The sequence below is a fragment of the Prinia subflava genome, chromosome 2 (genome assembly GCF_021018805.1).
Source record: "Prinia subflava isolate CZ2003 ecotype Zambia chromosome 2, Cam_Psub_1.2, whole genome shotgun sequence".
NCBI classification, from domain to species: domain Eukaryota; kingdom Metazoa; phylum Chordata; class Aves; order Passeriformes; family Cisticolidae; genus Prinia; species Prinia subflava.
In genome coordinates, this window is record NC_086248.1 from 72111115 (window position 1) to 72123103 (window position 11989).

General features: G+C 44.3%; 1 long non-coding RNA gene across 2 annotated transcripts; it reads right to left on the reverse strand.

Annotated features, from left to right (window-relative positions):
- Positions 1–2308: 2308 nt before the first annotated feature.
- On the reverse strand, positions 2309–6858 carry LOC134547763 (uncharacterized). 2 transcript variants are annotated; one of them, XR_010079598.1, is made up of 3 exons: positions 6660–6858; positions 3136–3202; positions 2309–3031 (listed from the first exon to the last, which is right to left on the reverse strand). It is a non-coding gene; the product is annotated as an uncharacterized LOC134547763 (long non-coding RNA). The 2 variants fall into 2 exon arrangements; XR_010079597.1 differs by having other exon boundaries at positions 3136–3299.
- Between the last annotated feature and the right edge of the window lie 5131 nt (positions 6859–11989).

Below are 11989 nucleotides of genomic sequence, written 5' to 3' on the forward strand. Positions count from 1 at the left end.
AGTGTTACACCAGAATCTGGCATCAGCATGAGCCAGCAGGGGACAAAAAAATCAGAGTGGAGTTGTATTTGTATCCTGGGCATGAATTAAGCCTATACCACTGGAGTTAATGTACGCTGTCCCCACCACCTACCCTGGGGAGCTTAAGCCTCCCTCCATCAGTCTGACTCCCACTTGGGCAGCAGTTACTTACAATGCCATGGCATGAGTGATAGGATCCCTTTGAAATACAGCCTTTCCCAGTCAGAGGCCTTTGGAACAGGGCACTGTCTCTTTATTCTGGAATTGTGGCATTTATATTAGCAAGGCTGCTAAGGAAGTCGTGTTTAGAAAATATGCACTCTGCAGAAATGTTTCATGGAAATTAGATTTCAAGAGGCAAAAATAGCACAGTATCCTGAGACTGCAGAAGGTAGAGATCCTTTTCTTCCCTCATTCCCCCAGTAATTAATTTCTCCTTTGGCATAATTTGAGGAAAATACTTAATTTCATTAATGCACTGTCTACCTGTAGGGAACATTCTTTCAATGGATTTGTTTAGCACGTACAACTTTGTTGAATGCTCATCTCAGATTTGGCAGAACAATTTCACAGAATCATAAAGAAGTTTGGACTGGAAGGGGTCTTAAGGATAATGTGGTTCCAAGCCACCTGCCATAAGCAGTGAATCTTCCACTAGAACATGTTGCTCAAAGCCCCATCCAACCTGGCCTTGAACAACTCCAGGAATGGGTCATCCTCAAATGTAATGCTGCTGAGTGTTTTCTTTGTAGGATACTCATCAATCTCATGTGCACTTAGTCAAATCCAAGTCTGGGGAATGTAGGTTTCACCTTAGCAAACCCACTGGAATTGCATCCACTTCAACAAGAGCTCTACTTGGCTATTTGGTTGCACCATGGAAATGGCAGTGACTCATAAAGTCAGGCTGGATCTGACTAAACAATGATGTCTGTGGAAACACAATTCAGTGTGTTCCAATCCTGTGTGTTTAGCTATTTTCTTAGTAGACTAATCTCAGAGGCTGGGGAGTCTCTGCTGATTTAGGCCATGAGTGTTTCTCCTAACCTTTTACCTCTAGCAAACTGGAAATAAACAAATAAACCTTTCATCTGGCTGGTCCAGGTATTTCCTTCATGTCAAAAGTCACCTGAAGCCTTACCCGGACACAGTCTACACTGCCAGATATACATAGTCAGGACCAGCAAGGAGGAACAGGGCCAACAATGGATACTGCAGCCAGTCAATGTTTATCTACAGATGTTAATCTACATCTTTCCCTTAATGCAAAACAACTCCCAACCCCTCCCCCCAACAGCCAACATACCTACCCCCCAAAAAGCATCCCAAAACCCCCTCTTGGATCCAAATGGTCTATATGAGTCATACATGAAGAAACTGTTCTTCCTCCCCCTGAGAGAGTTACTCACCCTTTCACTGCCAGAAAGCAGAATTAGGATTATTCTGACTGCATGGAAAACATTTCGGTAAGCTCCTGATAACCTATGTGAAGTATTCATATCATGCTCATAGTTGGAGTCTGGGAATCCTCTGCCAGACTTGCCTTGCCATTGATCCTTGCTTTGAAGAAAGTGTTCAACAGCTGTTCCTCAGCTTCCCACTATGAAATGGGAATTGCAAGGGGAATCACAGCTATCCTAAATAACACAATGCCACCGTGTTACTCTGTGGCTGAATTAGTCAGTGTTTGAAAATGACTTACAGGCAGTAAAGTCCTATCTTTTTAATAGAGAACTTGCCCTTTTCCCCAGGAGTCCTATTCAGAACCTCTCAACCTTGACAATAAATTGAAATGGAAATCTTTTGAGTACTGTAATGAATACATTATCTTAATTTCAGAGGATTTTTGAAGGGGTAAGATTTTGTTCAGAAGGTGATTTTGAATATTTAGCAACACAACCTCAGCTAAAGCTTTTTTCTTCCATAATTGTGCTTTTTAATACAATTCTCTTAGCATTTTAGAATCAAAATGAGGAAATATCCTTTGGCTCAAGTCCAAATTTTCCCTTTTTTTTAATATTCTTTTCAAGGGTCTAATTCTCCTTTCCCTGCCACACTTTATACTCATTTACTCATGTAAAATGCTATTATTCTTTCTTGGAACCATATACCAAAATGCAAATTACTCTACAAGAGGAGCAAGCATCAAACCCAAGGACCCAGAGGATAAAGGCAAATCAGCATCCTAGCAGGAACAAGCTGGATAGTCAACCTGAAGCTTGTCAGCTACTTTAGAGTGATAATTCACATTCATGCCCTTCCTCTGTGGCAAAAGGAAGGCAAGGTGAGATCCTCACGCTCACCACAGCCTGAATGCACACACGTGATTCTAACTTCACTTCTGATCTTGGGTGTTGTCAGCTTCTCTAGGGGTCCATGCCCTCAGAATGACCCCCTGTGAATGTCATGTAAATATAGAGCTACAGTGCACGGTGTGCCATCACAGTGTAGGTGGCCTTGTCTCTCTCATTAATTGATGGTGGCTGAGCATGGCTGGCAGTCGGTTTAGCAGCACTTGGTGACCGAGTCTGCTTGAGCTGTGAGTAGAGCCAAGGACAGGCTCAGACCAGCCCTGAGCAGCACATCCTTGCATCCACTCACTGTCTGTGTCCGGGCAGGCCTGAGGAGCTGGGCTGAAGGAGTGGCTCGGTGCCACTGTTCACAGCCAGACTGAAAGGCTTGGGGCTTGCCAAAGCTCCTGCAGCTCCCTCCCACCCTCCAGTGCTGCTCTGGTTCAGCCTGAATTCCAGGGAAGTGGCTGCTGGATCGAGTTCTGCTCTGCCCCATGCTTTGGGTGGGCAGCCTCCTGAGGCAGGACTGTTGGTTACAAGGCAGTCTGGCTGGCCTTTATTTTCCTTAGAAAGCAGAAATGCTTTGTAGGGCTGTCAGGAACCATCAGCCTGACAGTCTCCTCCACATACTCCTCTTTCTGCCCGGAGGAGACGATGGAGTGAAGGAGCAATTTGGCATGAAAATGAGAAACAGGTCAAGCTGCTTACAAACCTGGCCTCTGAAAAAGAGATAGGCAAAGAGAACAGAAAAGCAATTACTTGAGAAAGCTGGGTTACTCCTTACTCCAAATTAGTACAGCCAATTTGAAAAACCCCAACCAACCTTTTTGTAGCTCAGCTGAGGGGTTTGCTAAAGGTGCTCTGTCACCACTGAAGCAGCATTTCCAAATCTGGAAGGAGACCACATTTCCACTTGTTTTCACTCCAAAGTGAAACAACCTTTCTCTGCTCAGATATTTGAGACCCTCATCTGAAAAAAGCTTGGTGCTAGAGGTAGGGAGAAAGAGGTTTAGGTATATAAAGGTATCCAGATGCATAAATGTTGTGCAAATTTCCAGGTAACATAGTTAAGTCACTGACCATCTACATTTCTTTCTGAATTTTATTGGTGTCATTCAATAGGTTTCAGGGCAAGGCCTGTGATCCTCACTCAAGCAGTAGCTGTCTTGACTAGGAGGAATTAATATATGTATCATAAATGCACTTGGCCTCTTCTTGATATATGTGCAAAGAAGTATTTTTGTGATGTGGCTCATTGCCAGTGTTCCTGAGAAAGTCACATATGTGATTCTTCCTCTATAAACTGATAAAATAGTAAAATTAGGTTTTGAAATATTTCTAAATCTACTTTTGCAGTATTTAACCCTTATTTATTAAGACAATGAAAACATGAACACTTCCCTTATTCCCCAAACCAAGAGCTTCTGTCATCCATCACACTGTCAGTGATATGTTAACAGGAACCAAAACTGTGCCTCCTCCTCTAAGGGCACTCCTATGCAAAGTGAGCCAAGGGTACATGGTCAGCTAATCTCCTGACTTCCTTTGTGGTTTTAATTTCTAATTTTAATGTTATGTTAGAATAAATGTTTCACATCTATTGTTGAAGTCTCTAGATGATTTCTGGTCCTACTAGATTAATTCCAACTTTCTTACCCTTGACAGCTGATTTGGATGTAGTAAATTTGTTCTGTCCATTCTGACAGCTGCTCAAGTTATCCAGCAGTCCTAGATTGCTGCTAGTCATGTCCATCTCTCAAACAGCAAATTAAAACATAGCTCTCTCGTGTGTCAATTAAGACACCTCTGCCTTGATTAACAGGACTTCCTCCCTCCCCCTTTGGTGTGCTCACAAAGCCTACTATGTTTACAACTCCGTAAGTCAAAGCCCTTCACCTACAGATCAAGCACAGGAAAGAGAGCAGGTTATCCTGCCCATCCACCTCTTCCCTGGAGAGGGACAATATATAAAATTAGAACTGGACATTCTCTGTGTCCTGTTTCATCTTCCACCAAAACAGGATGAAGAACAAATCACTGGGTGTTTCAAGGGTCCAAGTGTGACAGCATGAAAATCTGGTCTTAAAAAAACCCAACAAACCAGATTTCAGCAAATTCAGAGAGCAGTTCAGCAGAATCTCAGGAAGAAACTCTAAGTGAAGAAATGCAGAAAGCTGATGGCTATATTACAAGCAAAGCAGGGCAGACAAGCAATAGAATCTACAGTAAACCCTATATAGCTGCATCAGGAGTGTGTTACTTGAAATTGAAATTAAAAAAAAAAAAAAGGAGTCTTGCAAATAGTAAAAGCAAGGCAAGAAAACTACAAAAATGCTTCTCCTAAATGTGTGAGAAGCAGGAGTGAGGCAAAGGGAGTTCTACCTCCATTACTCAATGGACACAGAAAACAAATAAAGCATGGTGAAGAGGTGTTTGAGGTATTCGGTGCTTTTTTTGGGTGAATCTTGATTAGAAAAGAAATTGCCATGAAGTCTCATTGAAGTGGTTGAAAAAATGTACTAACTGGTTTGCAATCATCTCTTGTCAAAATGAGAAGGCATTTCAAGTTGGATTCTGCAGGGGAATTTTTTCCTTGGGACTATTTCTGTTCACTGTCTTCATCATCATGGTGGATGATGGAAGAGACTTCATGTGCAGCAGACACCCAGCTGGAAAGGAGCTATAACAAGATTGGAGGACATAATAAGAAAAAGACTGATTTCAATGAGCTGGAGGAATGATCTGGTCCCAGTGAGATGGAATTATTTTGAGAAAAGTTGGAAGTATTACACATTGAAATCAAATGCATAAAAACAGATTGCACAATAAATGCTGAGAAAGCAGTACAGAAGAACCAGAGCTGGGGTTTTGGCTTACTGCAAACTGAGCAAGCCAATAATATGTTGATGTTTTGAGAAAGGTGAATCTTTGGGTAGGAGGTGTTAGCAGGCAGAGAGTGCGAGAGCTACTTATGCCACTTCACCCAGTGCTGCTGAGATCCCACCTGGTGCAATGTGGCCAGATTTGGATATCATGTCAGAGACAATCTGGGCAAAGCAGCAAAAAAAGAAAAAGTTTCAGAAGGCACAAGATAAGTGGGTTTGGTTTTGTCTAGAAAGCAGATAACTGAGGGGGAATAACAAAGCTTTCAATACACAGAGCTGTTTTTTTACTTTCCTGCTTGTCTCCTACAGGCAGCATGAGAAATAATTGGTGTAATATATAGAAACATACCCTAAGATTAGGTGTAATCCCCTGTAATATCCTACAGCCTGTAGGAGAGCTGTAAACACTGAGCACAGGGAGAAGGAGGATATTGCAGACCTGTCTTCACTGAAAGCCTTCCAGAGCAGGTACGAGGATGTATGGAATATAGTCAAGCACTTCTCAAGATTGCTGTGATCTCCATCTCAAGCCAGGCTATGGAACTGGGGAGAGACTTTGGGAGACTATATAGTCCATTCCTCCTCCCCAAAGCACAGTTAACTGCAAAGCATTAATGTGTTTCAGGAAACAGAGTAATGGTGCTTAAAATAACCCCACAAAATAGGAACTAATACCTTTAATTTCTGCTGTACCACAGCAGAGTCCCAAGCTCTGTCTGATCTGGCAGAGGTGGCAGTGGTAGGTAGTCCTGTGCTGTGGAGGGGTCTGCCCTGCACTCTGGGTGATGAGGTTGCAATTTATGTGCAATATGGTTTACAACTTTTAGGTGTTCTGTGAGTCATCTTTTTTTCCATATTAACCTGCCCTCAAGGAGTTACACTTGAAAAGCCGGTAGAGGAAGGATCACAGTGGGATGAAACTACATCTGAGGTGAAGCTGTTTTCAGGGACAAGGTAGTGTCCTCCCTGGTGTCCCACCCTCCCTCCCCAGACGGTTGGACACCTAGACTCTGAGTTTGAAAAGAAGCTGGCCTTGGAAAAGAAGAGGTTGCAAGGGACTGATCTGCCACAAGAGACAATCCCCCATCTGATTGTAACACCAGGGATGGTGACTTACACAGGAAAACCCTGGTGCATTTCTTCAGAGAGGATGGTGAATGCAGAGGGCCAGAGTACACCGGCTGTGAGAAGTAAAATGTTGGTTCTCGGGGCTGGAGATGGTTCTCCAATCCCTACAAGCCCTGGTGCACCCAGAGCTCTGTTACTGGAGCAGCCATGCCATGGGCACAGGGAGGCTCAGTGGGATGGTGTGAACACCTCTCCCCATGCAGAGGAGGGGAAACTGGCCCCAGCCCCATGTCTCAGTTACATCTTTTACCTCATGGTCTGTGTTTAAAAGAAAAGTAGACTTTTTCTGTGGTAAGTTACTCGGATGTTTGTCTCCCCAGGACCCAGTACTTACACAGAACTGGAGCTGCAGAGTTGCTCTCATTGTTTTTTGAGCTCTGTAGGAGAAATGAATCCCAAGGAAACTTGAGTGTGTTTTTCGATCTTGAAAAAATGAATTTCTTGGTCCCTCCCCACCTTGCTGGAGTAATTCCCATAAAATAATCATTGCTTTTGAAGCCAGTCCTACTTTTCTCTCATGCTTGAAAAGCTGCTCCCTCCAGCTCTGTGTACAGGCACCGATTGGCTCTTCTCCAAGTAATACTCAGTGAAGGAACGCCTGCTCGCGTACCTGCTGCAACTATTTACATTTCACTCTCTTTGGCAATAAATTAGTTCCACAGAGGTCTGAGCAACAGTTGTTTTGAGCAGGGAGGGAGTTTGGATTCTGCAACTGCATTTACACAGCCAGCCCTTATCTTCATGAATATAAGAGAGCAGGGAGCTTGTTGATGCAAACTAACACCAAGTGAACTGTGTTTGCCAGCAGAGCAGCTTCCCATGTGAAAACCCTGATTTCCTTTTTCTTGATGAGGCCATGGCACAGCCAAGTCAAGGACAGAGCGTCTTTTTTTTTTCCCCAAACCAACAGTTAATGGAATAAGTAATTCTGCAGACCTGTCTTTCACATCTCACTCACTTTATATGCAGTCTAATTAATTCTGTCAGGGAAAATAATTGGCTGGGATCAGGTCGATCCAACTGAAGTTCTAAATAACTTTGGTGGAGTGGTATTTATATTTCAGCAACTAGTCTTGGGCGAAGCGCTCGCACGCGCAGAATGCTGAGGCTGTGCTAACTTGGCACAAAAATAGCGCTGTGGTCCGTCAAGTGGCATTAAGTCCTGGCTATAAAAAGCCGTGCAGCTGCCTCTGAAGTGTGGCTATCTCGGGAGAGGGGGAGGGCAGTACTCCAGCCTGTGTCGGTGCTGGGCAATGGGCAGCACGGACACGCTGCCAGTCAGGGAAGGAAAAGCTCCCCAGCCACAGGGGAGTGACTGGGGTGACGCTGTGGGGACACAGGAGTTCTCCAGGAAAGACTTCAAGGGTGCAGTCATGCCAGGAGGGCGCAGAGGGAAGGAGCAGTGAGTGTTGGGGAGGATCCAGGGTTTTGAACAAGGCTGGAAGATCTGGAGTACGGGAGGAGACAGGGATAGAGGGGAATGGGGCATCACAGGCAAAGAGGAGGCAGGTATTGCTGTAAGCTGTGGCTGTCCTCACCTGAGGGATGGACCCTGTGAGGGAGGATGGGTCTGAGTGCTGCCAGGGACATGTTCTGGCAGCTGGACTGTCATGGTCAATAAGTGAATATCACTCTCTCGCTGTAATGTAGGGTGGGGTGTTCTCATCTGTTTTTTTAAGGCACGAACATCTTGACTTAAGGACACAGATGGAAGGCAGGTGTTACTGTGCTGAAGGTCAGAACTACATTTAAAAGTACCTTTAGCTTTCTTCATCCTACAGTTTCTCTGTGAACATTTGGGCCAGCACATCTCTCCCCCTCCACCCAACAAATTTTAGGTTTGCAGCCAGATCCTCACTCTCCAACTCAGCCCTCATCTCCGCTTGCAACAGCATCAGCCCACTCTCTTGGATCCCAGAAAAGGAAATTCGTCTTTCCATCTGGTCCTCTTCATCTCCTCGTTCAATAGGTAACATTTGCCTGAGATAGCTCACCCTGTAGTGGAGAACATGTTTTGTGCTGCTCTGACTGCCACAAAAGGTCTTCTTTCCCAAGCAAATTGTGTAAACTGGCTTTCCTACTGCAAGCCTCCTCTACTAGCCGGTGCTAGCTGCTGGTCTCTGTGGGGGAAGCTTGGGTAAATGAACAAGTGTGAACCACAGTGTCGAAGCCTTCTGCACTTCCTTTCTGCCCAGTGCTAAAAATAAGATCTCATTTGTAAATAAGATATCTCCTATTTTTATAGTGCTTTTGAGATGTGCTGGATTAACAAATTAGCATCCTGCCTCCCTCTCCAGCAATTTGTGCCCAGCCTGGGCAGTCGCTGTGCTTGCTGTGTCAAATCACAGCGTGCAGTTGATGTGTTTCCATCCTGCTCTGGTGGCTGCATCCTTGCGGAGGTGAGCGGTTTTCATTCCAGCCGAGCCTCTGATTTCTCCTCCAGGATTACCAACATGACACGCACGCTGGCGGTTTCTGATCTTGTAATGACAACACCAGTCTGAGAGACGTACCCAAGCTTGTTCACAGGTAGTAACTAAAAGGTGCAGAGCACTCAAGGGTCACCATCACACTCATTCCCCTGTTTGCTTTTAGCCAAAAGCTGCCTGCTCATTGACACAGCTTGCCAAAACCTCAGGATAATTGCTATCGTTAAAGAGTCTTGTCTCCTTTCCCAGCCCTACAAAGGAGCTCATCAAAGTGAATGTTTCTTTCATCTAACTCTCATGTTGACCCTGAGTTAAATCCCTGCAAAAGTCAATAGCCCTGAAATGAACTGGCACACAAAAATATGGGAGTGTTGATGTGCTTACCATCTCCTTCTTGTGTCTGGATGAGGTTGAGCTGTGGGACATCATGGAGAAAGACTGCTCAGAGCAGATAATTTATACTTCTCATTGCTTTCCTAAAAGAGCAAAAGGGGTCAAGCTGCTCAAGATACTGGGCTGCCATCATAAGCAGAATGGATCTAGTCTTGATGCAGCTAATTTGTAAACCACTAGCAATAAAATCATGGCAGCTCAAAGCCCAGGAGGCTGTGTAAAATTGTGCCTGGAACTCTGTAAGTGCTTACGGCAGCCTGAACCTCGGCTGTTTCGTCCCAAGCTGTATCTGAGCCACCCCTGTCAAACCTGTCCTGAAGGAGTGTAAAGACACTGGTAGTTAGGCTGCCTTCAGCTGGGATGGGGCCTGTAATTTTAAGGAAGCAGCAAGGGATTGAAGTTTATCCAGCTTCATCCCATGGGGTACTCCAAATGGGGCGCTCTGAGTCTTCAGAGCTGTCTCCAGACCCTCCAAATGCAAAAAGGATTCTGGCTGTGCTGAATTCACTGCTGATGAGCAAGTCCAGTAAGAAACCTCTCATGATGACACAGGATGGATCCAAGCTGGTGGGACAGTATAAAAATCTTGTAGCTTACCCCAGCATCCTCCTCATCCCACCACTCAGCTGGAGCAGAGTCTGCCTGTGATAATTTCAGCACTCTCAGATATGGTCCTAAGCAGGACCAGCTGGAGGAAATCCTAGGACCTGTGTTATGAATGAGATAGGCAACCTTCTGCCCTTAAGTCTGTGGTTCTGGAAAAATAACCCAACATCAGCAATAATACTCTGCCATAGGAAATTTCTCTGAGAATGTTACCATTTCTCATCTTACCTTGAAGATTTTCCCCCATCCTTCCCTGCCCCCACTTCAAGATTTATTTGATTTCCTCTCTCTCCAATCTCAAGCTCAATCCAATTAAACAAAAAAATTACTTTATTCATGTGAGTGTTTGGTGAACTTTACTCAGGAAAAATGCTGAGTGTATCAAAAGTAAAGAACATTTTTTATGTGACTAGGCTTTTCCTGGGATTTTTTTTTCTTGCTCAGCAAAGCTCTTAAGTAGAGAAATAGCTGAAACCCCACACTTCAATATACAGACAAGTCAAACATCAACAAAATGACAAAAACATGGAAGGGTATTTTTTCTATTTTATTAGTCACTGAATTTCTTTTCCACATTGGGAGCATTTCCATATAAGAGATTAACAAAATAAGACCTTGATCCTCTGAATGTAAGAGGATTTTAAAACAGCAAAATTAAGCTCTTGGAATATAAGAATGGTTTGACTTAGGATTGTCTGGGCAATATTCATTTGATTCCCATTTTCATATGTATTATGATACCATCTTTCATCTTGTACCTACATACTTGCATACTAATTCTTCTCTGGGAACCTCTCCTACATTCACCATCCAAAATAAATTGTGATCTCATGCCATTTCATACTTTTCATCATTTCTCTTCATTATTCAGAGTGCATCTCCTGCCTTATTTACATCCCGTGATTCAAACTGTGCTGTGGAGGAAATGGACAGCAATTTCCTGATTAACTTTCCTGCCTAACGTCTTGTGGTACCATCCAAGTGCTTTCCAAGTTTTTCTGAATTTGTCTAGACAGCTTCTGTGTGAGGTCTAATGGGCTGCCTGGGGGCAGGGGTGTTTGAAAAAGATCTGGAAAATGGGATCGATAAGAACAAGCATTTGCAAGGCAGCCTAATAATGGAGAACAGAGACATAGATTAGCCATGGTGCTGTGTACAGAAGAACAACTGGGAGCCTGAGGGAGGGCAAAACTGTCTGTGGGGCAGCAGGGACACTGGCTCCGGGTGTCCTATGAGGGTCTTGGCTGGCCATGGCAGCAGCTCTGGGAGTCTGCTGATGCTATCACAGATCTCAGCAGCATCAGGAGCCCTCCTCCTGCCTTTCCTTTCTCTTCTCTTCTGCTGAAAGGGAACATTTCCAGTGAGGGTTCTTCTTTCAAGTCAGACTGCTGATGGGGAGGAGGTGCTGGGCACGATGGGGAAGTTGTGCTGAAAGCCCCAGAGGTAGGTGCCATCTAATACAAGCTGAAAAGAGCCACAGCAAAGTTACTGATGGGACATTGCATCAAACTTATCACCAGTCCACCACACTCCAGCCTACTGGCAGTCCAAGACAGGAGGCAAGGTCTGTGTCCAGCAGAAAAAAATGTTGCCTTCTCAGACATGGCAGCACGAAAATGAGGGGCTTCTCACCAGGACTGATCACTGGGGGGAAAATAAAGTGCAGGAGTCACCCACCAGTGATTCCCAGTGATGGCTGAAAAGGACAAGGGGAGATTTTCCCCTTGCAGGACAGCAAACAGGGTGCAGGCATCCTTCATCTCTTCTCCTGGAGTGTCCATCCTTTCTCCCTCTGAACCCATCCATACTTTTTTTTCTGATGTATTCATAGCCATCTACTCAAGGACACCTCAGCTGGGATGTACAAGTGTTGTTACACCAGTGTGCTCAAAAACCCTGGGATTAACAGGGATTAAGGAGATCCACATTTACACTGCTCATACCACTAGTGATTGTATTGCACGCTTTGAAATCTCCAGGGGATGTAACTCTGGGTTTGCCATTCCCCAGTGAGACTGTTTCTCAATTAAAAAGCAATCGCATTTTCTTAAGAGGAAGGAAAAATGGCTCTAAGAAGTATTATTAGAAGAGCCACACAGGTGGATTATGGATACAAATTGAATGTAATTGAATGTTTCATAAGGGAGGAAACTTTTGATGTGAATTTATGGGTTAGGTGGTTTTGTTTTCATACTGGGCAAATGAGGTATGTGTGTGTATATATATATATATATGT